The sequence below is a fragment of the Lonchura striata genome, chromosome 26 (assembly GCF_046129695.1).
Source record: "Lonchura striata isolate bLonStr1 chromosome 26, bLonStr1.mat, whole genome shotgun sequence".
NCBI classification, from domain to species: domain Eukaryota; kingdom Metazoa; phylum Chordata; class Aves; order Passeriformes; family Estrildidae; genus Lonchura; species Lonchura striata.
This window is the reverse complement of record NC_134628.1, coordinates 5524772-5549847: the sequence shown is the minus strand read 5'-3', so window position 1 is coordinate 5549847 and position 25076 is coordinate 5524772.

Here is a 25076-nt window from a genome sequence, read left to right as displayed (position 1 = left end):
ATGAACACTGTGACAGCAGCAATTGTCTGCCATAAATAAATGCCAGGACTAATTAGATTAGACACAGGTACAGCGATGAAGTCCTCAAAATCCACTTTTCCATGGGGTGTCCTCTTGCAATCTCACTCTTTCAGACGTGACCCTCTGCTGACACAGCACAGGTGCTGTCCCAGGGCTATGGAGTTCCTTTCCCTGCACCAAAACACAAATTTTTCAGACAGGAAATTGCTGGGGTTCACATAAAACTGTGTTAGTAACAGTTTCACGGGTGCTTAGTGGATGCTGGATTTGCACATATCCCTCCCGCCTCACCATTCATAAATATATGCACAAGCGTCATTTTATTCACACAGATTTTGGCAAGAGGCCCGTTGAATTCAGCAGAGAGAAGTCCATTGACTTTGGTAGACTTTGCACATTGCGGGTGAGAACAGATGGAGGCTCCATTCACCAGTTGCCACTCGTTAGTTAAAGCTTATTATTGCTGCAGAGTTTTGTTAATGCTTTTCCAAATGGAGCATGAGCCGAGTGATGCAACCACTGCTGAGTGCTGGAGAGCAGCAGATGTGCTCTCCCAACACAGTGGAGGAACAAAGGGCACCCCTGGATACACAGGGCTTACAAACTGGACTTTACTGGCCCACTCTTCTCTCAGCCTTCAGAAAACAGCAAACCTGCAGCCAGGCTCACAAGGAAGAGGCACTGCCCAGCAGTCCCAGCGTGGCACAAGGCAAGCAGAAACTGTGAGCACAAACCTTCTCTGCTGTCTGAGGAAGGTCCCATGGGTTTGGGCAGTGTCAGAATCTGAGGTATTGATGATTCCAAGATTGTAGAAAGTCTCTGTCCGTCAGCCCCACAGCGAAAGCAGAAGCCATAATTGGTCTGTGCTGTTTCCAGGTTGTTTATTCTGTTTATCTCTCACATGTTCTGCTGCCCTGCCCAGCTCTGTCCTGCAGGGCAGCGTGTGGGGCTCTGCCCTCAGTGGGATGTGACAAACATTAAATACCAGAAACTCCCTGGGCTGCATTTACAAGAACGTGCCAATATCTGTCACCTATGTTGGACAGTGTGTCCCCAGCCTGAACCAACAGAAAAATGCCAACACCACAGTGAGACATGGAGGGCATGAAGAAGGAGAAAAAGGACAAGGCACACCCAATTTCCTCCATCTTGTCCCCTTTGGACCCCTCATCTAGAATCCTAAAATTTTACTTTTGCACCTGTGCCACACTGAATTATTACTTCTATCAAACACTCAGAGCTTGTCATTCATGCTGTAAGATTGAAAACTCTTTTCCATGGACAGAGATCACAGCCAGTGTCTCTGGGGGCTCTGTCCAGGGGGTTCCTGACCCCTGCCAGGGTCCCAGGGCAGCCAGAGGGATACCCTGGATTCCCACAGGGCAGGAGCTACACTGAGCCCTTCCACAAGCTACAGTCATGCAGAGTGGAAACTCTCCTTGCTTTATGAGGGAACAAGAAATTACATTTCCTGAGCACAGTCAGGGGAAAGGATGTCTTCTAGAGGAAAAAAATCTCCCTAGCTTTGGCCAAGATCTTTCCTCCTGGGACCCATGTCATTGTGCTTCTCAAAGCTGGATCTTGTTTCCATGGAGCTCCACAGCTCCATGTGGCAAAGGTAAGGTGGGGCTGCCCAGTGGCTCATGGGCAGGCACTGCTCTGCAATCAGCTTTTGCAAAAGGCAGGAGAATTTACATTGCCCATGGAGCCATAACAGCCTTAAAATCATGTGTGAGTCTCAGATTCAGTCCAAGAGGGAAACTGAGAGTTTCTATCCAGGCAGAAGCCTGGGAAAGAGTTGGAAAAGAATGTAAATAATTCTCTATCTCTCTTGTTGTTCACATTGTTTGCAGTTAAGTTCTACCACTGTGCATCAAGCACTTTGCACCAATGCTGTGCGTTGTTTTCACTTCAGGACCAATGGAGTTGGTCCTCACAAAGCTCTGTATAAAAGAGCAGGGTATTTTGAATAAATCGGAGTTTTACTCTCAGCAGCCTTCTGATCAAAGTCTCTTCTTTCCCATCCTGCCTCGACAGCAACAATCATGTAGTGCCAGGATGGCTTGGGTTGGAAGGAACCTTAAAATTCATCTCCTTCCACCGTCTGCCATGAGCAGGGACACCTTCATATCCAAGTTGTTCCAAACCCCATCCAACACTTCTATTTGGACATTTCCAGGGATCCAGGGGCAGCCCTGTGCCAGGACCTCACCACCCTCACAGGGAAATGTGCCAGTAGTCTGGCTGGGACAATGTAGAGCTGGTCATACAGCTCTCAGTAAGAGCTGGCTCCCCAGAAAGCTCCTCATGAGGTGTGGATGAGCCAATAAAAACTTGTTCCAGTGGTCAAGCACTGGCACAGGGGCCCAGAGGGACCACAGAGGGTCTGTCCTTTAAGATTTGCCCAACTTGCCTCGACAAACACTGAGCAACCTGTGCCAGCAGGGCAGTGAGATCTGTCTGATCTGTGCTGTGATTTTGCACTCTCCATTCCAGGGGTGCTGGAGCACATCAGAACTGAAATCCTTGCATGGAACAATGCCAGAGTCACATAAAATAAACAAAACCTGCTCTTTCTACACTTCTTAAAATGGTTCAGGGAAGAAAGTGAACATATATGGGTTATAGAGGAACTGAACCTCCCATCCCTGCTTTCTCTTTCTGCTTCAGGGCTTTTTGTCAAGGCTACAGGAACAGCATCTCTTGGGGCAGAAAATGGCTTGAAGGGCTTATGTTGGGTTATTTTTTCCATCTCACACATATCCTTCCAAGGCTGAACTTTGTGTTGTGTGGCCTCAGTCATGGTTAATGAGCACACTTCCATGGAGCAGATGTGTGTGAATGCCTTTTGTACAATAATAGAAACGTGGATCTCTCAGGCAGACTGTAACTAAGCTCATCCTACAACAAAACTTTTGTATCTGGGGCAAGTTACCTTCACCTCAAGTCTCTTCAGGAATGAGCTCTTTTTACAACATCTCTTTTAACCATTTGGCTTGACCTGCTGCCCTCCCCCTGTGCTAACCCACACATCCTGCAGCCCACAGATGCATCTACACACATCGTGCTTCCCCATATGAGCCACCCTGGTGAGTTTTGGAGTCTCTGTCTTGCTTTTTTCACATCTGTGGGCAGGTCCGAAAGCATTACTGAGAAAGCCATGAATTTCTACCCAGGATTGATTCATATGCTCAAAAAAAGGCCCCTCCTTTGGTCTCTGAGGCCACGTCTGGCCCAGGACTCTCTCCATCACATGTCCCTGTGCTCTTCTGCACCCAGTGCAGCTACTCAAAACACTCACTGGTATCCTCCCAATCAGCTCCTGAAATAAATGCAGAAGAAAAACTGTTTCTTCTATATTTCAATGCCAATTCTTCATAAACAAAGCATACAGAAATTCTCCATCCCAGTCCCATCAGTGAAACCAGTTCAGGCAGGAGAGGGCCACAAGCAGCTTTTCTCCCAGAAGGCATCATTGTGCCAAGCTCAAATCCAAGTAGTTCTCAAGTTGTCAGGTTTTGGGTGGTTGGACTTAGTAAACAAAACTTGAAACTTTCTGCTACAAACAATTACCATAAAAACCAAGGTGAAATCAAACTCCTGCAGTTTTGGGAGAAAATGCTGCAAGCCAAAGATGGCAGCTAATGGCTGTGCAGAACCAGCCCTTCTCACCCAGGTGCCCTCCTGCTCCAGCACAGGGGGCAACGTGGGCAGGGATGACGCCCAGGCACAGTGGATGTGGACTGGCACAGCTCCTGGGCTGGGCAGGAGGGTCACATCTCCATCCCCACCTCCATACCCATCTGTGAAGCCAAAGCAGACCCAGGGAGCACCACTGAGCCAGGAGTGAGGCTGAGCAGCTGTGGCTGCCTGTGGAAGAGCAGCCTGGTATCAGTTAGTGTGTGCAGAGCCTAAAAATAGAGACCCTCTTCTCTCACAATGACTCAGAGATGCAGAAGGGAAACCCACAAGCTCAGTGCTTGGCTGTCCCCTGAGCTGACTGAAAGTTTGCATCTAAAACTTTGTTTTGACACCAAACGGCTTTTTGAAAAACAAACTAACAAAAAAAAAAAAAAAAAAAAAAAAAAAAAAAAAAAAAAACCAGAAAAGAAAAGAAAAATAAAAGAAAAACAAAACCTCCTGTCTCTCCACCAGAGTTGCTGGGAGTTCTTCTCATTTGGTCTAAGTTTGGAAGAGGTCCTGGCCAGTAAAACATGACATTTTGTAGTTTTTAAATGCTAGCTGGCATACCCCCTGCAAGTATTTACTTGCTAAGCTCTTTCTTGGCAACCTTTGAGACCAGATAAAATGGTGCAAGGTGTGCCAGTCCTCTGGAACTTTCATGGGCATACAATTCCTTTTCCAGACAGCTCTGGTTCCAGCTCAGGAGGAACACATCCACCAGCTGCCTTGCTGAACCCCATGAGGAGGGGATCCTTTAACTCCCTGTCCATCTCATGCACAGGGTGCTCCAGCCAGTGCCACCCAGGTTTTGGCCATGCTGAGGGTGATTGTGGCCTGGAGGGGAGGCAGAAGGGATCCAGGGTCCCAGGGGAGGTCCATCACTGCTCCTATCCTGCCCATGATAAGAACAGGTCCTTCCTCCCCTGTGTCTGTTTATCTGCCCCATGGGCACAGGTCATTTTGGGTCTGGATGAGCAGCTGTATATAGTTATGGAGATGTAATCCACAGAGATTTTCAAAATTGCTGGACAAGGCTAGGAACATCCTGCCCCATCTTTTGTGGGAATCCAGAGCTTCCCTCTGGCTGCCCTAGCAGGTCTGGGACCCTGGCAGGGCTCAGGAACCCCCCTGGACAGAGCCCCCAGAGACACTGGCTGTGATCTCTGGCCATGGAAAAGAGTTTTCAGTCTTACAGGATGAATTACAAGCTCTGAGTGTTTGATAGAAGTAATAATTAAGTGTGGCACGGCTGCAAAAGTAAAATTTTAGGTTTCTAGATTAGGGGTCCAAAGGGGACAAGATGGAGGAAATTGGGTGTGCCTTGTCCTTTTTCTCCTTCTTCATGCCCTCCATGTCTCACTGTGGTGTTGGCATTTTTCTGTTGGTTCAGGCTGGGGACACACTGTCCAACGTAGGTGACAGATATTGGCACGTTCTTGTAAATGCAGCCCAGGGAGTTTCTGGTATTTAATGTTTGTCACATCCCACTGAGGGCAGAGCCCCACACGCTGCCCTGCAGGACAGAGCTGGGCAGGGCAGCAGAACATGTGAGAGATAAACAGAATAAACAACCTGGAAACCAGCACAGACCAATTATGGCTTCTGCTTTGGCAGTGGGGCTGACAGAGACTTTCTACAATCTCAGAATCATCAATACCACAGATTCCAACAATCTTTGCCATGGGAGGTTGGATTCGTGACCTCCAGGGATCCTTCCAGGCTTGGTGTTTCCACAATGTCTCCTCTCAGGCTCTCTCAGCTGCTGGAGTTGAGCAGGCACAGCCTGAGAGCAGAGGAGCAGAGCTGGCCAGGCCACCAGCACAGCCTCTGAGCCTCCTCTGCTTCCACCTGAGCCACAGCTGGGCCCATTTGGTCCTTGCCTGCTGGAGGTGAGGGAGAAGAGGCAGCACTGAGACACTCCACACAGGGCCAGGCCCCAGCACAAAAAACACTTGCTCACAGAGGTGGGCCCTGTGTCTGCTCTGGCAGCTCCACCCCTGCAGAGGACCCGGCCACCAGCCAGGATCTCCATCTCCTTCTGCAGTCCTGGAGGGCCAGGTGGGCTCCGTGGTGGAGCCGTGCTGGGCTGTGGCTCTTTGAGAAGCTCATCCATCCCCATGGCACACATGGGGCTGCAGAGGTACAACCCAGCTCCCTGCCATGGCCAAAGAGAGGGGACAGAGACCTGAGCTCACAGAACTGCTCCAAAGTTTATTCTGTGGGAGATGTCAAGCATTCACTGGGCAACAGCAAGTCATGGGTGTCCATCCTGCCCTTCACCCACCCTGGGACATCCTCGCTGCCTTCACTCCACTCTGTTGTACCTTCAGCTCCAGCACACACACCCCAGCCCCAAGCAGGAGCCCACGAGCTCACACACCTGCAGGAGGTCTCAAAAATGCTCCATTAAATCCCTGCACTGCCAAGAACTGAGGGGCACCACAGCAAGGGTCTGGCTCAACCCCTGTGAGGGGCAGCCCAGATGTGGCACCAGAGCCAGTCTGGGCAGCCCTGATCCCCCAGAAAGCTGTCCCAGCAGGAGATAAGGTGGATCCAGCACTGGAACACCCTCCCAGCTCCCTTGGGAACACCAGCACATCGCCCTTCCTCAGGCACCTGTGACAAGGGCAAGGGGAGACAGTGAAAAGGAAATAAACCCACAGTGATGAGCTGCCAGTAATTCCCACAGACAGCTCGGAGGAGAAAGACCTCAGAAGCCTCCCCCCTCCCCTGCCAGGATCAGCCCTACCTAAACTAATGGACCATCTGCCTGCTGGCTTGGCCTGTGACCCCAGCAGGGCTGCTAGGGATGGGAGGGGAATAGTTCCTGCAGCTCAGTCCAGAGCTCCTGTTGTAAATGCAGGTAAGCCCAGTGGGAAGAAATTATTATGCTTGACTCCAGCTCAGAAGGCTGAATCATTTCTTTATTGTATTATAATACATCAATATTCTATTTAAAGGAGATACTAAAGCTACAAACCTACTTTTCTAACTACCATATCTAACTAAAAACTTGTTACCCTCCCTTGAGAGTCCAGCCCCAGGTGGGTTGGATTGGCCATCAGGTTCACACAATCCTCACCAGAATCCAACCAAGCACTCACCCCAGGTAAACAATTCTCCAAACACATTCCACATGGGAAAAACAAGGAGCAGAAAGAGAAATTGTTTTCTCTTTCTTCTCTCTGTGCTCCTCTATGAAAAAATCCTGAGCGAGAGAAGAATGTGCCTGCCACAAGCTCCCATGCTTGGCACCAGGAGCTGAGATCTCTCCACTGTTGGTTCCTGCTGGGCCATTCCCTTTCCAGAAACCCATTCCTGCTTTAGTCACCCCTGGCTCGTGTCCCAGGGAAGGTGATGGAGGCAGCATGTTGCCCCTTGTCACCACACACAGAAGTTTCCCCTTGATGCCTCAGGTTTAGTTTTTCTATTTTTCAGGTTCTGTTCTGCTTTAATGTGCAGGTCTGGACTCACATTACGGGATGGTGAGCTCTCTGCACAGAACAGGGAGACAAAACAATTCCTGCTCCAGCTGGGCACCAAGGACAAATGATCCAAATTTCAAGCCCAAAAGCAGAAACAATGTGGGCTGGAGAGAGAAAAACAAGCAGTATGGGACTGCCTGGGCTAAAGCTGGAATGTGATAATTAACTCCAATATGCAAATGGAGCAGAACTTTAAAAAGTGAGAGATCCTATGACTGGTTGTCCTTTTTTGGGGACCATTTTGGCTCATCTTGGGTGCAGCCCTGGCTGGGCTCTTGTGCTGCCCAACGTGGATCCATTGAGGCATTTTAATAAATCCCTGCTTTATTCTTTAACTCCATCCAGCCTCTGTCCTAGGTCAGCATCACCCTGTGTGGCAGTGGTCACTGCTCCCATGACTTTGGTGTGGGCTTTTCCATGTCCTGCTGAGCTCCACCTGGAGCTTCAGCAAGCCTGCCAGCAATGAAATGGCCTGTCCTGAGCTCACCTGGGAGCTGACACTGCCACAAGCTCCTGCCACTGAAGGAACAGCATGTGGTGACCCCAGCTCTGGCTGGGGAGCAGCTGCAGGACCCGTGGCCACCCTTCAGCTCATTTGTGTCAGTGCCTCACAGCCAGGACAGGCTCCAGCCCATGCTACCGTTGGTTTGTGACTCTATCAATTAAATAATTGAACCAGAAAATTATTTCATTTTCAATTCAGATCTAGTCACTTTTATATTCCCTTTTTCTGGCCAGAAAAGTGCTGTGTTTGAGATTAGTCAGGAGCATTTTGTTCCACTGAAAAAAAAAAAATCTGCTTTTATGGCCTCAGTACCAAAGTGAGGTCCTTGGCCCTTGGAGGGTTGGTGCAGTTCTACGTGAGAGCCCAGGGCTCAGGCTGCTGTAGGACACTGGCCTTTTGGGCTGGGCTCTGTCCCATGTGTGGCTCCCTCCTACATGGCAGCTTTGGAATCCCTCTGGGCCCCTCACACCTCTCTCCTGCAGAGCCACCATGGGCTGACTCTCACAAGCAGGAGCAAGATCCCTGCCCCTACAGGAAGGGCCATAACCCCCAGGACATCAAGATGTTCTCACTGTCCATGGGCCACTCAGTATTTCATTATTCTTCACAGAGCAGAGAGGACAGGCCATTTTCCACCCCTTGGCTCTGCACACCCACACCAGGACAAAGGCACTTCACAGCCCAGCAGCTGTGGGAGTCCAGCCCCAAGCATCTTACTCAGACCAAAAGGTCGTGTCCAGTTTCCTGTGACTATCACTGGCATTTCCACGAATGCCACACACTCACTGAGAGAAAAGTCACTTTCTGTTAATAACGATACTTGAGTTGGTGGAAAACACTGGGAATTTCTCCCTTGTGAGATGAAATGGTATTTTGTTTTGATCTGAATCAAGATCTTCTTTTAATTTTAGTCTGAAAATTTTGGAATTCATGGCTCTGTTACATTCTCAACCACTTGTCTCTTCTTTCTCTGAGTTGCCATCCCCCAAGGTATCTTGATTAAGCTTTGGAAATTTGTCAATACCGGCAGGATTTGGACTGTCAGTTGCACTTAAATGCAACATTTTTACAAATAACCAGAATAGATGTGTGAGGATCTGCTCTGAAATAGGGCACTGGGACAAAGAGGAAAGCACAGTGTGCCCAAAGTGTTCATGATGAATAACAGTGCAGAAATGTCACAGCTCCTACACAGCAGCCCATCATTAAATACTTCCACTTTAGTGAAATGGCAAAAAACCAGTTGATGCTTCCAGCACAGAACAAACCAAACTCTATCCACATCTGCCTTACAGTGTCAGATTCATGCAGGAAGCAGAAGTGTTCCTGTAAGATTATCATCTCTGACTAGAACATGCTTGTGAAAGGTGAGAACACAATGCCAGCACAGTGCTATTCCTGGGCATTTTAATAGTGATATCATTGTTAAAATGAGATATAATGATCTTTAGTTCCCTTAAAAAAAAAAAAACAAAACTGACTCAAGAGAGTTTCTAGGCACTTGCTCAGAAATTTATTCTTCCTGGACCTTAAAATAACCCTTCTAAGTCAGTCCTTCCAGACCACAGAAGAGCATTGCTGTGTGATTGTTAATGCCCCTTTGGTAGCACTCAAGGGGTTTTATTCTGCCACCACATTTTATCTAAACTCCCACAAAGAAATAGTGAATTCCAGCTCTGAACAGTGCACAGTGTGAAAGCTCAAAAACTTGAAAAGTCTGCTTATTTTTAGGAGGAGAGGGTCCAAATTTCCCAACTGCAGGAAAAGGAATCTAGGAAGAGCAGCATCAAGGAGAGAAGTCCTTCTTTCACCCTGAGAGACCAGAGGGGCTGTTCTGCCTCTCCCACCTTCTCCTCTGGCTGAGGGCAGGACCAGGACCTCCTGGGGCCACTGATGTCCTTTTTGAAGGGCATAAGTCAGGCTCTCACCTTTCCACCATGGCTTGAGGATAACTCTCCTCCATCTAAACTCAGTGGTTGAGAGGCCACAGTGGGACATGCGGAATTTGGGATGATGTAGAAACACTCATTTCCAAAGAGCTGCTCCAGAGTTTTGGCCAGGTGGGTGCCCTGGAGTGTCTCAGAGCTCAGATCTCACCACTCTCTCTGGTGCTTGTGGCAATAGCAGAGCCACGAGCACCTTTGGTGGGTTTAGCTCCACCTGCAATGGCCAGGAAGGTGTGCCCAGAATCAGAGAAGCTGCTGTCCCATGTCAGTAATCAACAGGAGTACCCAAGGGGTTGACTCCATGTCTTGCATTCTTATTCAGGCATCCCCTACCTCCCTGGCCTGGCTGTCAAACCAAACCAGTTTTAGTCTTTGCAGATCCCCAGCACTGGGCATAAGGAGAGACCTTGGATTCATCCTCACACATGAGATGCAGTGTGGGAAAAGCCAGGGGTGCCCTCCTGAGCATTCATCACCTCAGACCATCATTTGTCTCTTTCTTAGGCTGCCTCATGGGAGATAGGAGAGAAAAGCACTTATAGAAGATATCCTGGGATTAGTTTAGGAGCCATAGATATTTTATCTAGAGCAATCAAGTGGGTTAGGGAGGTATTTTGGTTTTGTAGGCAGCATTCATGGACTGTGCTGCCAGTTATGGTGCCCGTGTTTCACAACAAACGTGGACAAATTAGAACTTGCCGGGTATTGTTGGATTTCTTTGAAAACTTGCAGCAAACTTTTGTTTTTTTAATCCTGCATTCTTTTTCCATAAGAAAAAACAACTTGATGTGGCACTCTGACGCCTGCTGAGTGGTAAATGACCTGACTTCTTGTGGCTTTTCCCCAGATCTGCTGGTGACTCAGTTGTCCCACACATGCCAGAAAGGACAGCCAGCCCTGAACTCCCTTCTGTGCTTGGCTGCCCTGCTAAGCCCACTGAGCTGGAAAAGGATTCACTGGGAAGCTCCTGAGTGCTGCTCATCCAGCACCAAGCAGTCGTGCTGGTCCCTCTGCTCTGCTCTTTCCATCTCAGCACCACAACCCCAGAGGAAATGGGGTTGCATCAGCCCAGAGGAGCTGAGATGATGCAGCTTGTGGCCAGCCTGGCTGAGCAGGGCAAGTTCCAGTGGCATTTGGCCACATCCAATGGTCACAGCCTGGCACAGAGTGTCATTGGCTCTACCATTTCCATGACCTTCACTTCCATCCATAGGCAGCTCCTATATTTAGTAATTCTGTTGGTGGCAAAGGCCCAGCCTCCAGGATGTTGATTCAGACACCCAGACACTCAGCCACTTCCTGTTTGGATGCACTAAAATTATTTGCATCATTTAAAAAGTTGTGTTGGTTAAGGGAAACAAAGTGTTATTGTCAGAGGAGGCTGAGCTGGGTTAAGTGGCCATGCACAATGGAAAAAAAATCAGAACAAAACACCTGCATCTCCCAACAGCAGCACACTCAGACAGTGTGTCCTGGGAGCCACTTCCACCCCTCCTCTGGCCCCCTGGCACTGCTATTGCCACAACAGTGCAGCAAATCATTGGGATCCCCTTCCCAGCCTCCTCCCAGGGTGACCCAGCACCATCTGTACCTAAATCCAGGAGCAGAGACATATCCAGGAGCTGTGCTGTGTGCTGGAGCAGGCAGCAGAAAGCACCTGCTTGCTCTGCCACCCAAGCACTCACAGCTACAGACAAACCTTCCCACTGCCACCCCTGGGCAACCCTGGGCATCAATGTGGCACCCAAGATCTTCCCAGACTTCTGGTGACTTGAGGACCACCCTGTGGGTGGTGGCTGTGCCTAAAGCTGGACTCAGCTCTGTCACCCCTGTGCTTCGTGTTTTGCCAGGGCAGCTGCTGAGTGAAAGGCCTGACAGGACTGACTGCTGCTGGGTGAGGGGTGATGGGGTGTGGGAATCCAGAGCTTCCCTCTGGCTGCCCTGGCAGGCCTGGGACCCTGGCAGGGGTCAGGAACCCCCCTGGACAGAGCCCCCAGAGACACTGTCTGTCATCTCTGTCCATGGAAAAGAGTTTTCAATCTTACAGGGTGAATTACCAGCTCTGAGTGTTTGATATCAGTAAGAATTCAGTGTGGCACGGGTGCAAAAGTAAAATTTTAGGATTCTAGATGAGGGGTCCAAAGGGGACAAGATGGAGGAAATTGGGTGTGCCTTGTCCTTTTTCTCCTTCTTCATGCCCTCCATGTTTCACTGTGGTGTTGGCATTTTTCTGTTGGTTCGGGCTGGGGACACACTGTCCAACGTAGGTGACAGATATTGGCACGTTCTTGTAAATGCAGCCCAGGGAGTTTCTGGTATTTAATGTTTGTAACATCCCACTGAGGGCAGAGCCCCACACGCTGCCCTGCAGGACAGAGCTGGGCAGGGCAGCAGAACATGTGAGAGATAAACAGAATAAACAACCTGGAAACCAGCACAGACCAATTATGGCTTCTGCTTTGGCAGCGGGGCTGAAAGACAGAGACTTTCTACAATCTCGGGATCATCAATACCTCAGATTCTGACAATGGGGGACCCCTGCCCAGCTCTGGCAGGGCTCTTCCCCAGGGCCAGGTGTTGTGGTGTCACCCAGAGCTCAGCCCAGGCACCTTCCAGGCACCTGGAGACATCCCCTGCCCTTGCAGCCTCTCATCCCAGCCTGTGCCTGCAGCCACTGCAGCTTCCCCCCTCCCAGGAGAAAGCCAAGAAACAATTTGCAAAATATTTTTAGGGAACACTTGCAAGTGATTCCTTCTCCACTGCCTGCAGACCTGCATGTCTGATGACGCCCAACTGCTCCCTACTCAGCTCCTCACAATCTCCCAGCCATACAATGCCCCCAGACATTTACATGAAGGGAGTTGTCCTGGATGCTTCACATCCCATCCCCAAAATACCATCAATTTAGCCGTTCTCCTGTTTTTTTTAAGCCTTACTAAGCTATTCCCAGTGTCTAGGAAGGCTGATGACTCAATATGTTTTTCCACACAGAGTCTGGACAAGCAATCTCTTGGCAAGGATTGTTTATGACTTAGCAGATGGATTTACCTATCCTGCCTTCTTTTTAGCAGAGATGCAATTAGTCATATGCTCCAGGAACTTTAAAAGTAAGTGGGTATCTTAGTGCCTTGACTTTCATCCCCACATTAAAAACACCCAGCTGGGCACCTAAAAGAGAAGGTAATCCTGTTTCACTGTCCTTTCTAAAATTCTTTGTCAAAGTGCATTTTCTAAGCCCAAGCCAGGTGAGTGCACTGTTTAAGCTAAGGAAAAAAAGGCAAATTACAAATAACAAATCTCAAACAGTAGGTTCTGAGTCACCCTCAGTCTGTGACAGCAGCTCTGCAATCAGCATTTAGGTCATAACTGCATTGCTATTGTATGTCCAGGAATATCTTCTGGCACCCACAGCAGTAGCTACGTTGAGTCAGCAAGGCAAACAAAAATCAAATATAGTTAAAGTTACTGGATTTAGCAACTGTTTCTGACAATCTGTCACAGCAGAGCAAACCTGCAAAGTCACATCCCTGGATTTCTCAGAAGAAAGTTGCAGTTTGATTGTTGCAAAGTATTTTAAACCTCAGGTCAAAAGTTCCCAGTTTGTGGCATCCCAGAGCTCTTCAGGTTTGAATACACTTTTTGATTTTAGCATCTGATAGCAAAATGTCATGTAAGCACTGACCATAACAGAAACTACCAGAGTGAGAAGTCAAGGTTGTTTCTCCAACACGAGACCTGGAGCAGGGCTTGTGCTTCCCCTGCAGCTTCAGCTGGCACAAACACGATGTTTGGCAATCCTGAGCAAGCCTGGTACAAGTCAGGGTGTTCACCTGTTGTAGTTGAGATGGTCACAATGCAAAGAAACACACTCCATTTTCAGAAGGCTTCAAACCTGTTTTTATTATAGCATGCATGCTTTTTATATATTCTTACATGATGTTTCACGTTTGAACTTTTCTACTTTTCAGATTCTGCTCTGCTTCAGTCTGTGGGTCTGGACTCACATTATGGGATGGTGAGCTCTCTGCATGGAGCAGGGAGACAAAACAATTCCTGCTCCAGCTGGGCACCAAGGACAAATGATCCAAACCTCAGCCCAGGAGCACAAACAGCGTGGGCTGGAGAGAGAAAAACAAGCAGGATGGGACTGATGGGCTGAAGCTGGAATTGGACAATGAACTCCAATATGCAAATGGAGCAGAACTTAACTAAAAGTGAGAGATCTCATGACCGGTTGTGCATTTTGTGACCATTTTGGGTTGTGCTGCCCAAGGTGGATCTATTTGAGGCCTTTTAATAAATCCCTACTTCATTCTTTAGCTCCATCTAGTCTCTGTTCTAGGTCAGCCTTCACAAGGTATCATACAAAACTCCTGAGTTTACACTTTACTCATTGGTCACAAGAGACAAGCAAAATACTTATTGGAATTGGCAGTTGCAGGTTTCTCTTATTTATCCTTCTTTCTTTCTTGGTCTCTGTGTCAATGACCTTGGTAGGAAATTCTCTCGGGGTAAACAGGAATCCTCTTATCAAGCTTCTCTCTGGCTCACAGCAGTCGCTGTAAAACCTCTCCCACAGTGGCAGAAGGAAGATCCTGAGCTCTCTGCACACAGAGGGGCCCTGTGCCCCCTCCCTGGGACGAGGTGAGCACTGCTGCCCTTCCCAGGCCCAGCCGGGAGCAGATTTCCCCAGATCCCAGCACTCAGGAGGTGTGACAGCTCAGAGAGGTGCAGTGTCCAACCTCAGATTGCCACATCCACCCCAAACAGGCCCTGAGAGCTGCCTGCACGTTTCCCTCTGCAGCGATCCTCTCTCTGTGGGATGTGAGACTTTGTTTTCAGCTCCATCTGCTTTGCCTTCTCCTGGCACACACTGGAGCTGAGAGCATGCAAGCTGACCACGCTGCTGAACAAAGATAAGCCTTTGGTTACAGCGTTGAGAATAAAGTTAAAAACATGAGAAAATAGAAATACAAGGACACAAGGCCAAGGTCATTGCTGGTTACTGCCCAGACTGCGTTCTGGGGGATATCCCAGGCTGTACTCCAGCTGCCATGCACCTGGAGACTGTCTGCACGAGCAGGAACCTAGAACACCACCCTGCTGCTCCCATCACTTCTCTTTTATTAATTTCCTTTCTGTTTGGCTCGTTTGATGCCAGTGCACAAGGGACTCCTTTTTCTCCACTCAAGTCTCCCTGCCCTTGCAGACCTCCTGATTTCTCTGCTGAGTTCACTCCTTCAGGCTGAAAACACTTTATTATTGCCTGCAGGACGGTCACATTATTTAGTGACTCTCAAGGAGCCTGCAGCACTCTCAGCATCACTCCAGGTTCCTCCAGAGTTCTTATCTGCGCCCACACAGCTGCATCAAAGGCAGCTACACCAGCCAAGAGCTTTTTGTCAAACAGCTTCCCCCTCCTTCTGCCACTTTGGGGGCCCTGCTCACACATTCACTCCCCAGCAGGCTCAGGATGGAGGAGCTGGGGATATTCCTGTGTGTTTTGAGCAATTAATCCAGGACTCCTGGGCTCAAGCAGCCCAGCAAGAACAGCACAGAGAGGCCAGCCAGGCTTGCCAAGCTCCCACAGGCAGTCCAGCAGCTCAGGCTGAGAGCTGGGGAAGGAGCTGGGGTTGGACAGGACCTGGGGAGGTGTTGGCTGTGGGTGGCACAGGCACTGGTAGATTTGTTTGTTGAAAGAATTTGCAACGACTGCAATTGATTAAGAAATGGAGTAATTGTGAAATCTGCTGATTACGGAGAAAGGGTTTATTAATGCTCCAGACAGACCTGCTAAAGGCCCCGTCAAAATATTAGGGAAGATGCTGTAAGGAAGAAAAAGGGCATGTTGTGCTAGTCACACCATACCTGACTGCCAGCTCTGCTGCACAAAGGATTAAACTCATTCAGCACCTGATTTGATCCAGACACCCCCTGAGAGCACTGGTTTGGGATTCATCTCCCTGAGGGAGAACCACACCACCCGAGGGTGGTGCAAACCATGGTGGAGTCAGCTCACCCCTTGAGCCTGTTAAGAACTGGGCTAAATCTGATATTTAGACTCCGATGTGCCTGCATCAGTCAATGGAGTTTAGGGGAAGCTGGAGATGCCAGCTTCAGGGTGAACTGACCTTCTCTTATATCTCTGCTGGCTCTGAATTAATCAGAACCTCCTGGCTGATGGAAGAACCTCTTGGCTCTCCGAGAACCTCCTGGCTGATGGGAGACACTCACCCTGACCCCTAGATGTGGGTGTGATCACAACTTGAGTCTGATCCCAGATGTCATGGGAGATGAAAGCACCTTCCCAGCCTGTGTCTCTCCTGCCCTTTTGACTTTCCCAGACCCTGAGATATGTTGTCAGCAAAGCTCCTGTTCTCACCAGCAGGCACAAGCTCAGGGCAGAGGTGCAGGCTGACTGCTGCCTTCCCCTGAGCCTTCTCTGGCTGTTTGACACCCTTCCTTTGGCCAGTCTCTCCAGGCAGGAGCAGGGATGCTCAGCTAGAGCCCCACAAGCCCCAGGCTCCCTGGGTGCAGGCAGAGCATCCCCCATCACCCCTCTGCCAGAACGACTTTGTCCTCAAGGCTCACACAGCACTGGCTGCTCACAGGGACCAGGAGGCACCTGAAGACAAAAGGAGAACCCAGAGCCACCCTGGGGACATCCTGAGTGGCTGAGGCATCTCCAAGTGCTGGCTTTAGCCAGCACTGGGGCATTATCCTCCCCTGAGCAGAGCCTGGCAGAGCAGGGCACAGCCTGCCCGGTTAATCTGTGCTCAGTTCCTTTATCCTGTCTGCCTGGATTTAACCTCCCTGCAGCCACCTGCAGCCACGGGCGGGGGGAGCACATGGCACGGCTGGGGGAGGGCAGGGGGGACGTGCAGGGAGCACCTCAGTGCCAGCTCAGCTGCTGGGCACGGCTGGGAGGTGAGGAGGTGTGAGCAGTGCCACGTGCCTGGCCACAGAGGTCAAAACTGGTCACACCTGGTCACAGAGGTCACACCTGGTCACACATGTCAGCCTGGTCACACCTGGTCACACCTGGTCACAGAGGTCATACCTGGTCACACAGGTCACACCTGATCACAGAGATCACACCTGGTCACACCTGGTCACAGAGGTCACACCTGGTCACAGAGGTCACACCTGGTCACACCTGGTCACAGAGGTCACACCTGGTCACACTTGGTCACACAGATCACACCTGGTCACACATGTCAGCCTGGTCACACCTGGTCACACCGGTCATACCTGGTCCCACCTGGTCACATGTGGGAACCCAGCACATCCCCCTGGCTGCCCTGGCTGGCCCAGACCCTGGCAGAGGGCTCAGAGACCTTGGCACAAAGTCAAAAACAACTGTGGCTTCAATTTTAGCCCATGGGAAAAGCTGTCAACTCTGGATGAGGAATTACAAGCCACAAGGGTTTGAGAAGTGTGGTAGTTGAGTTAACACAGGGTGAAAAAGTAGATTTTTCGGGTTTTAAAATAAGGGGTTCAAGGGGACAAGATGGAGGGATTTGGGTGTGTCCTGACCTTCTTCTCCTTCTTCTTGTCCTCCATGTCTTGGTGGGATGGTGACACTTTTCTATTGGTTTAAGGTAGACACACACTGTCCAACATAAATGATAGATAGTGGCACAATATTGTAAATATAGCACAGGTAGTTTTTGGTATAAAATGGTAACACCACCCCTAGGGGGTGGGAGTCACAGACTGACCTGCTGGACAGACTGCAGCTCCTTGAGAAAGCATGTTGTATATAAGAGAAAATAAACCTTGAGAAGCCGACCCTGCACATTCCGACTCCTTCTTTGGCTACGAGACTGGGAGAAAAAGACTTTTTACAATCTCGGGGTCATTTCAACCACCAGACCCCCGAGACTCACACAGGTCCCACCTGGTCACACCTGGTCCCACCTGGTCACACAGGACACACAGGTCATACCTGGTCACACATGGTCCCACCTGGTCCCACCTGGTCACACGTGGTCACACAGGTCCCACAGGGGGGACCGTGGTCTCCTCTCCTCCCCAGGCTGGTTTCAGTGGCATTGCTCAGTCTGGGATGAACCATGGACAACGTGGATTTGGCATTGGGGACAGTCTCAGAGCAGGATGAAGGTGGAATGAGAGATGCAGAGCACAGGGGACTGGGGACACTTGTAGGGGTAAAAAATCCATGCAGACAGGAGATTTTTCTTCCCACAGAAAAGCTGGGAGTGACAGTTTGGGTAGAAATAGAGGTTGTGATGACCTGGCAGGGAACATTGATGGAAACTATCCCATTGTGGTACTGCTGGGCAGGACAGAGGGACACCCGGGCCAGGCTGGGCAGAGAGCGTGGCTGGGGTGGGATGGGGGAGGCACAGGTAGGGATGGGTCTCCAGCCTGGTGCAGAGGAGGAACTGGGGTCCCACAGCAGGATATGAGCTTTCCTCACCTTTGCAGGCCCAATGTCCAGTGCAGACCAGTTTGGATCCTTGCCAGCTGCCCACCTCCCACTCCAGCCCCCACCAGAGGCTTCGTGGCACACACTGCTGAGAACCAGCTGGGAGAAAGCCTCTGCTCCCAGGGTGCTTCCTGTTGGAGGAAGAGGAAGAGAAATGACAGTTCTCCCTGCCGTCAAGATGGAATTTTAGGAAATTCCCTTTCATCCTCACAGACATGCTTTCTATTTAAATATTGATCCTCCTGCTTTGAATGTGCTCTGTAATCACTTAGCCTGCCCCTCTGATAGACTTGAGACAAAATGCTCAAGGCTCATCTCTTAATATGCTTTAAAAACCCCAAACCCATGGTGCTCCTTCCCCTGGGTCCATCAAGGGAGGGGAAGGTGAGGCAGGGGAAAGGCACCGTGGGTATCTGGGAGCTCTTGTCACAGCCTCACTACAGACCACAGTGGCACCAAATCTTCTTTTCTTGCACCAGGATTCATGTAGGGTTTGTGCTGCTGGTTTAAATGAATTTCTAAAATCCAGGCAGCACCAGGGGGGCTTGGTGTGCCCATTCTGACAGCCCTGTTTAAAGTAAAGAAGGTCTAAACTGCAAATTACCCTCACAGCATGGTAATTGCTCAAAAGACAGGAAACCCACCAAAACTAAAAAAAAAAAAAAGAAAGAAAAAAGAAACAACAACAAAAAAACCCAAACTAAAAACCACCAAAAACAAACAAACAAACAAAAACCCCAAACCAAAACAAAAACCCAAAGAAAAAATATGTATTCAGATTCTTTGGAGATCAAAAAGTTGAAACTTTCTCTATAAGAATCACTTCCTGGATTACCCTCTGGTGCAAGCAGGCATCTCCCCTTAAACAACAATAAATTCATGGGTATTATATTCAAAGGAAAATAGCCCATTAAACTAAGGAAAATAAATCAAAATTCTATAACCAAACACAGTGCTGCATCCTGCATCTTTTTCATCATTCATTGCTTATTCTACCAACTACAGAATTGTAAGACTTGCAAAAAAAATCCTGTCCACTCAAATCTACATTTTTGTCTTTGCTTAAATCAAATACTTGACAAGTGGAAACAACACAGGTTTACAAGTGGTCAGTGAATATTGTGCTTGTTGCAGTAATTTATTTTAAAGCCATTTCACATGAGGCATTTGACATCCTCTCCCCTCTTAGGTAAAATTTACATTTGCCCTTCCTCAGTCCTGCAAAGCCAAGACCCTCCAGCCTGATGGGATGCAGTTGGTCTTTGTATTAAGGTAAACTGGAACACAATCCTATTTAACTCAGGGACACTCAGATCTTCTGGTGGCAAGGGCTTATTGCAGGGGGATTTGTGGAGTTTGACACAGATAGGAGTTCAGCTGGAGGGGCAGGGAGGGGGCAAAAGGGCCAGGCAAACAGGATGGATGTCTGTTGTAAGTGCAGGTGAACCCAATGGGAAGAAATTATGATGTCTGACTCAATTCAGAAGGCTGAATGATTTCTTTATTATAACTATGTTAAAATACATTAATATACTATATAAAACGAGGATGTTAAACTACATACTACTTTCTCTAACTCTCCCACCACTCATGACCCTCTCTCTAGTCCAGCCCCAGGTGGGTTGGATTGGCCATCAGGCTCAAACAATCCTCACCAGAATCCAACCAAGCACTCACTCCAGGTAAAAAATTCTCCAAACACATTCCACATGGGAAAAACAAGGAGCAGAAATAGAAATTGTTTTCTCTTTCATTTCTCTATGAAAAATCCTGGAAGGGAGAGAAATGTTCTTGCCACAGATGTCCTGATTGTGCCCTCGTGCATCTGCTGGGGATGAACCAGAGGGTGCTCAGACACACAGCCCCTGCTCCTGAGGGGGCTCACACACCCCAGGCTCCCTGCTCTGGGGAGAAGGAGCCTGGAAGGAACCAGAAGAGGGGTGGAGGGGTGAGGACAGCTGAGTCTACCTGACAGAGAAACTAGTGAAGGGGATGGGGAAAAGCAGGAGGACAGGAATACCCAGGGCTTCTGCAGCAGCAACAGCAACCTGGTCTCAGTGCTTGCTGTGCTTCTTGCTGAGCAACTTGCCTTGCACAGTGAGCACTGAGCCCAGGAGTGCTGGGAGTAACAAGAAAAGCAGTGGCAGTGCTGCCCCAGCAGTGCTGGCTGTGCTTTGCTGGTGGGTCTGGTCTCAGGAAAGCGTGGCAGGGAGCAAAGCCACGGGTACAGACTTGATGTTCCCCCCCTCACACAGCCCTCTGAATATCAGGCTAGCCCAGAGATCCAAGGCTGTGAGGGGAGGAATATCAGGAGATGGCAAAGATTTCCAAAAGAGGCTCTTACCCCAATATATGTTGGTCCAACTCTCTTTATTCTGTGATGTCCATGTGGAGAGTGGGGCAAAAGAGCAGAACAGGAAATGTCAGGGGTCTGTACAGACTTTGGACAGGGTGGGCTTCCCTGGTTCTCCACCAACCCTGTTGGGGCAGGAAGGAGGGTCCAGGGTTATCTGATCAGAGTCACAGGGTCCCAGGGAAGGGGAAATAGAGTGCCCATGAGCTCACTGTAACACAGACTCTGCCCCAAATCTGAGGGCTCCCAAACCATCTTCGCAGCTGCTGGGCCTCTCCAAATGCTCCCAACAAGTGCCAAAGCCTGGTCAAGAGGATTGGACCATCACCTAGTCCAGGAAGACCTGTCCTGGTCATCACATCCCAAGGTGGAATGTTTGATCTGGTATCTTTTTCATTATTCATTGTTCCTGAGCATAAGATAAATAGGATTTTGTTCCAGTTTGCCTTTATACAAAGACCAACTGCATCTCATCAGCCTGACTTTCCTGCTCCCTGAGCACCAAGGCAGGGGGCAGAACCTGTGCTTCCAGGAGAGGGCTGGGACATGCACTCATCTGAGCTGCTCTGGTCGTGGCAGGAGGACAGGACCTGGTTCTGTAACAGATCCTGGTCACGGCTGTAGATTTTTGATGAACTACTGATGATCTCGCAGAGACACCTCTAATCACCAGCAGGATGGAGATGAATGCAGGTCAGTGGTGGCTCACCACAACTCAGATAGCTCACAGAAAGCAGAGGGCAAGTGAGGAAGCCAAGCTCTGCAGTTCAGCTGAGCTGGGGCCTCCTCTGCAGAGATGAGCACTGTGCTCCCCAGCTGCTGCCACAAGAGATCCCTGTGCCAGGAGCTGAGCCAGGCTGCCCTGCTCTGGACATGGAGGATGAGGTGCATTATTCATGGGCTCAGAGCACACCCCTGCCTCTGGCTGGGCCACGTCTGCTTTTGTGGGAATCTCTGTGCACAGCATTCCCTTCCCAGGGTGAGATGGGCCAGCACCAGACAGGAAGAGACCCTGCACTGCTCAGAGGGGTGCAGGGTGGATCAGAGTTACAGAATCATGGTCCCTGCAGGATGGGCTGCAGGGCTTTTATCACAGCCACATTCCAGGGACACATCCCAGGACTATCTGGTGCCTGTGCAGCCAGAGGGGACAAAACACACCTGGACAAACCACAGCAGGATAAACCACACCAGGAGAAACCACACCACACCACGACAAACCACACCTGGACAAACCACACCACACCTGGACAAACCACAGCAGGAGAAACCACAGCAGGACAAACCACAGCAGGACAAACCACAGCAGGACAAACCACAGCAGGAGAAACCATACCACACCACACCAGGACAAACCACACCTGGACAAACCACACCACACCTGGACAAACCACAGCAGGAGAAACCACAGCAGGACAAACCACAGCAGGAGAAACCACACCAGGAGAAACCACAGCAGGACAAACCACAGCAGGACAAACCACAGCAGGAGAAACCATACCACACCACACCAGGACAAACCACACCTGGACAAACCACAGCAGGAGAAACCACAGCAGGACAAACCACACCAGGAGAAACCACAGCAGGACAAACCACAGCAGGACAAACCACACCACACCTAGACAAACCACACCACACCTGGACAAACCATACCTGGACAAATCACACCTGGACAAATCACAGCAGGACAAACGACACCTGGACAAACCACAGCAATGCTCAGCATTGCTGTGAACACACTGTGCTGTGCAGACACAGGGAGGCAAATTATTTCATATTAGTGCTCTGAAAGTTGCTGTGCCCCATCAGGAAGAGGGACAACTCCAATTAACTGCATTGGTCCAGCCTCCCCACTCCCCACATGCTGCATCAGGCCATGTCCCTGTGGCATCCACATCATCCTACCCTCCTCTCTTTAGGACATTCTGGGAAAGGAGAGGTTTGGTTATTTCTGATAGCCCAATCCTTTTTCTTGCCTTTCAAGGAACCCACCACCACCAATTGCCTCCACAGATGCAACCAGGCAGAGCTGGCCATGGATCTGTGGCACATAAATGGCTTTGCTGACTTTGATGCTTCAGAATTTACAGCCCGTGATCCACACAGTCCCAGGACAGCCATTCTGCTGAGCTCACTGATGTTAAATTGTTAGACAGGCACCTTGGGAACTGACACAAAAATGCCTTTGTGGTCCTGTCCTCCTGCCACAACCAGAGCAGCTCAGATGAGTGCATGTCCCAGCCCTCTCCTGGAAGCACAGGTTCTGCCCCCTGCCTTGGTGCTCAGGAAGCAGGAACGTCAGGCTGACCCATGAGCAAGTGCTGTGAGAGGGTTAAGCAAGAGGTGCTGATGGCATCTGTCCAGAAGGCAGCAGGTAAGTCAAGAATTTCCCCAGTACATGCCTCAACCTCAGAGCAGAGCAAGCCAAAGTGTTGTAACACCTCCTGCAAGCTCAGGAGACACATTAAAGGAGTTCACAGGATGGAGGCACTTCTAGGCCTGTTGCATAATCCAGATAAGTAGATAAGTCTGTAATATTTGCACACATCATGTCCCTTCCTTGGCCTTGTTACTGGTCTCGTTTTGCAGGACTTAATTCAGGGGATCTGATGGATTGAGGACATCTTTCAGGTCTTCAATTCCTTGGGAGGTGACTGTGACTCAGCTCTAGCATTGTGACACTGTGAGCATTAAAGGGACAGGGACACCTGGACTTTGTGCTTTGCAAAGGCATTTTGGAATTGCACCATGACACCCATTGGGAAGCTTTTTGTGGAAAAGACACTGGTAGTGCAAAACCATTGCGGAAAAAGAAAGGTGTCCTGCCAAGGATGAAATAACCTTTACATAAACACACAAATACACCCAACTTGGCATATTCACAATCTATTCACTTGACCCAACGGGTGCAGGATGTAGGAGTTGAGCAGTGGCAGGACTCAGGTGCCAGGGAAACACTGCTGAGTGCATTGACTGAGTACAGACATGGTCCAGAGCCTGCTGGGATCTGTCTTGCTTCAGTACCTCCCCTCTCTGGGATTTACCAGGCAGCCCGAGGCGAGGGCACAGTAGCATCTACTCAGCTAATGAATGGCATCACCTTGCACTTATCTTGGGACTGTGGGTGCAGGGAGGATGCAGGCAGCAGGCTCCAGGGACATGCCCTGAGCACAAAGGCACAGAACTGAGCAATCAGCACTCTTATCTGGGCACTGCACAGTCCTACAGCAGGACAACAAGCAAGGAACAATGTTGTGCCAAATGCCAGTGCCAGCCTTTCCCCCAGGAGCTTTCTGCACACCTCACACTGGGAGGGACTGGGAGGTCAGAGCAGGAGGTTCAGGGCCCTGCTGATAACTGCCCAAGCCCACACACTGTGCACAGCTAACAGGCTGAGGAGCAGACAGAGCTCCATGTGCAAACTTTCTGACCCAAGGACCCCAGCCTGCTTTCAGGTCACACCAAATGGATTTTCACCTGCCAAGTGAAAATCTTGTTCAGAGCCTGGGATGATTTGTTCTTGAGTGCAGATGATCTTCTCCAGGGGTCCACAGCATTTCTAAATTGCTGCAGGATCCCAGGAGGGACCACATGGCTCCTCACATTCTTTTCAGACAGATTCCCTGTGCCTGTGGTTATCCCAAGGCCACCAGCCGCAGCCCAATCTCACACCCTGGGGAAGATCCCAGCCCCTGCTGTGCTCTCACTCCTCTGGTCACCTCATGCTGTGTTGAAGACCACCCTAGGTCACAGGGTGGCTTTGTGTGGTGGAAAAATCTCCTCCAACCCGAGCTTCCAAAGAAAGGCTCAGCAGTCTCTTGTTGTTTGGTCTCAAGGCAGTTTATTGCAAGTTATCTAAAAGATTTTCTTCTGGGGCTGCTGTGGTTTGCTCACAGCTCAGGCAGAGGCACACACACACCCTGACATCCTCTCTGACCCTGACTGCTTCTTCTCTCCAGCCCAGGGCTGCTGCTGTCTTTTATATGGGACATTACGTGTGACATGGTTACAGTTTTCCCCAATGCCTGTTACCTATATTAAATGGTGCTTTTCAATCTTTTATATGGTACATTACGTGTTACATGTTTACAGTTTTTCCCCAATGCCTATTACCTATATTAAATGGTGCTTTTCTACTCTAAACCAACCTGTGAGTGCCAACCAAGAACATGGAGGTAAGGAGGAAGAAAGAGGAAGGAGGGCAGGCCCAAGTCCCTCTATCTTAAAAGCTCTGACCCCCATGGACAAAACCAAAAGCCCCCTGCACAAGCATTAAACACCCCCGTATAACACTAAAAAAATTCTTCCCTCTACTTTGTAACTACTTCTACTATAATATCTAAACTTTTGTGACTTCTTGTTCTTCCTGCAAGGTTGGTAAATCGTTCCATGGTTCAAACCCAAAATCACAGCTGTTTCCAGCTGCCTGCCAGGGTCTCAAATGCTTCTGACCTGGGCCTGGAACCTCCAAAAATGTCTGAGGGACATTCTGAGTTCCGACAATGCTGGTTTAGCAGTGGAGTTCTCCTCTCTCTCAAGGGTTTCTTGGACTCGTTCTCAGGGCACAGCCCTCTGTCAAAGTCCATTCAGAAATTCTCCCTGGGGTGCTCATGGGGCTTGCAGGGAA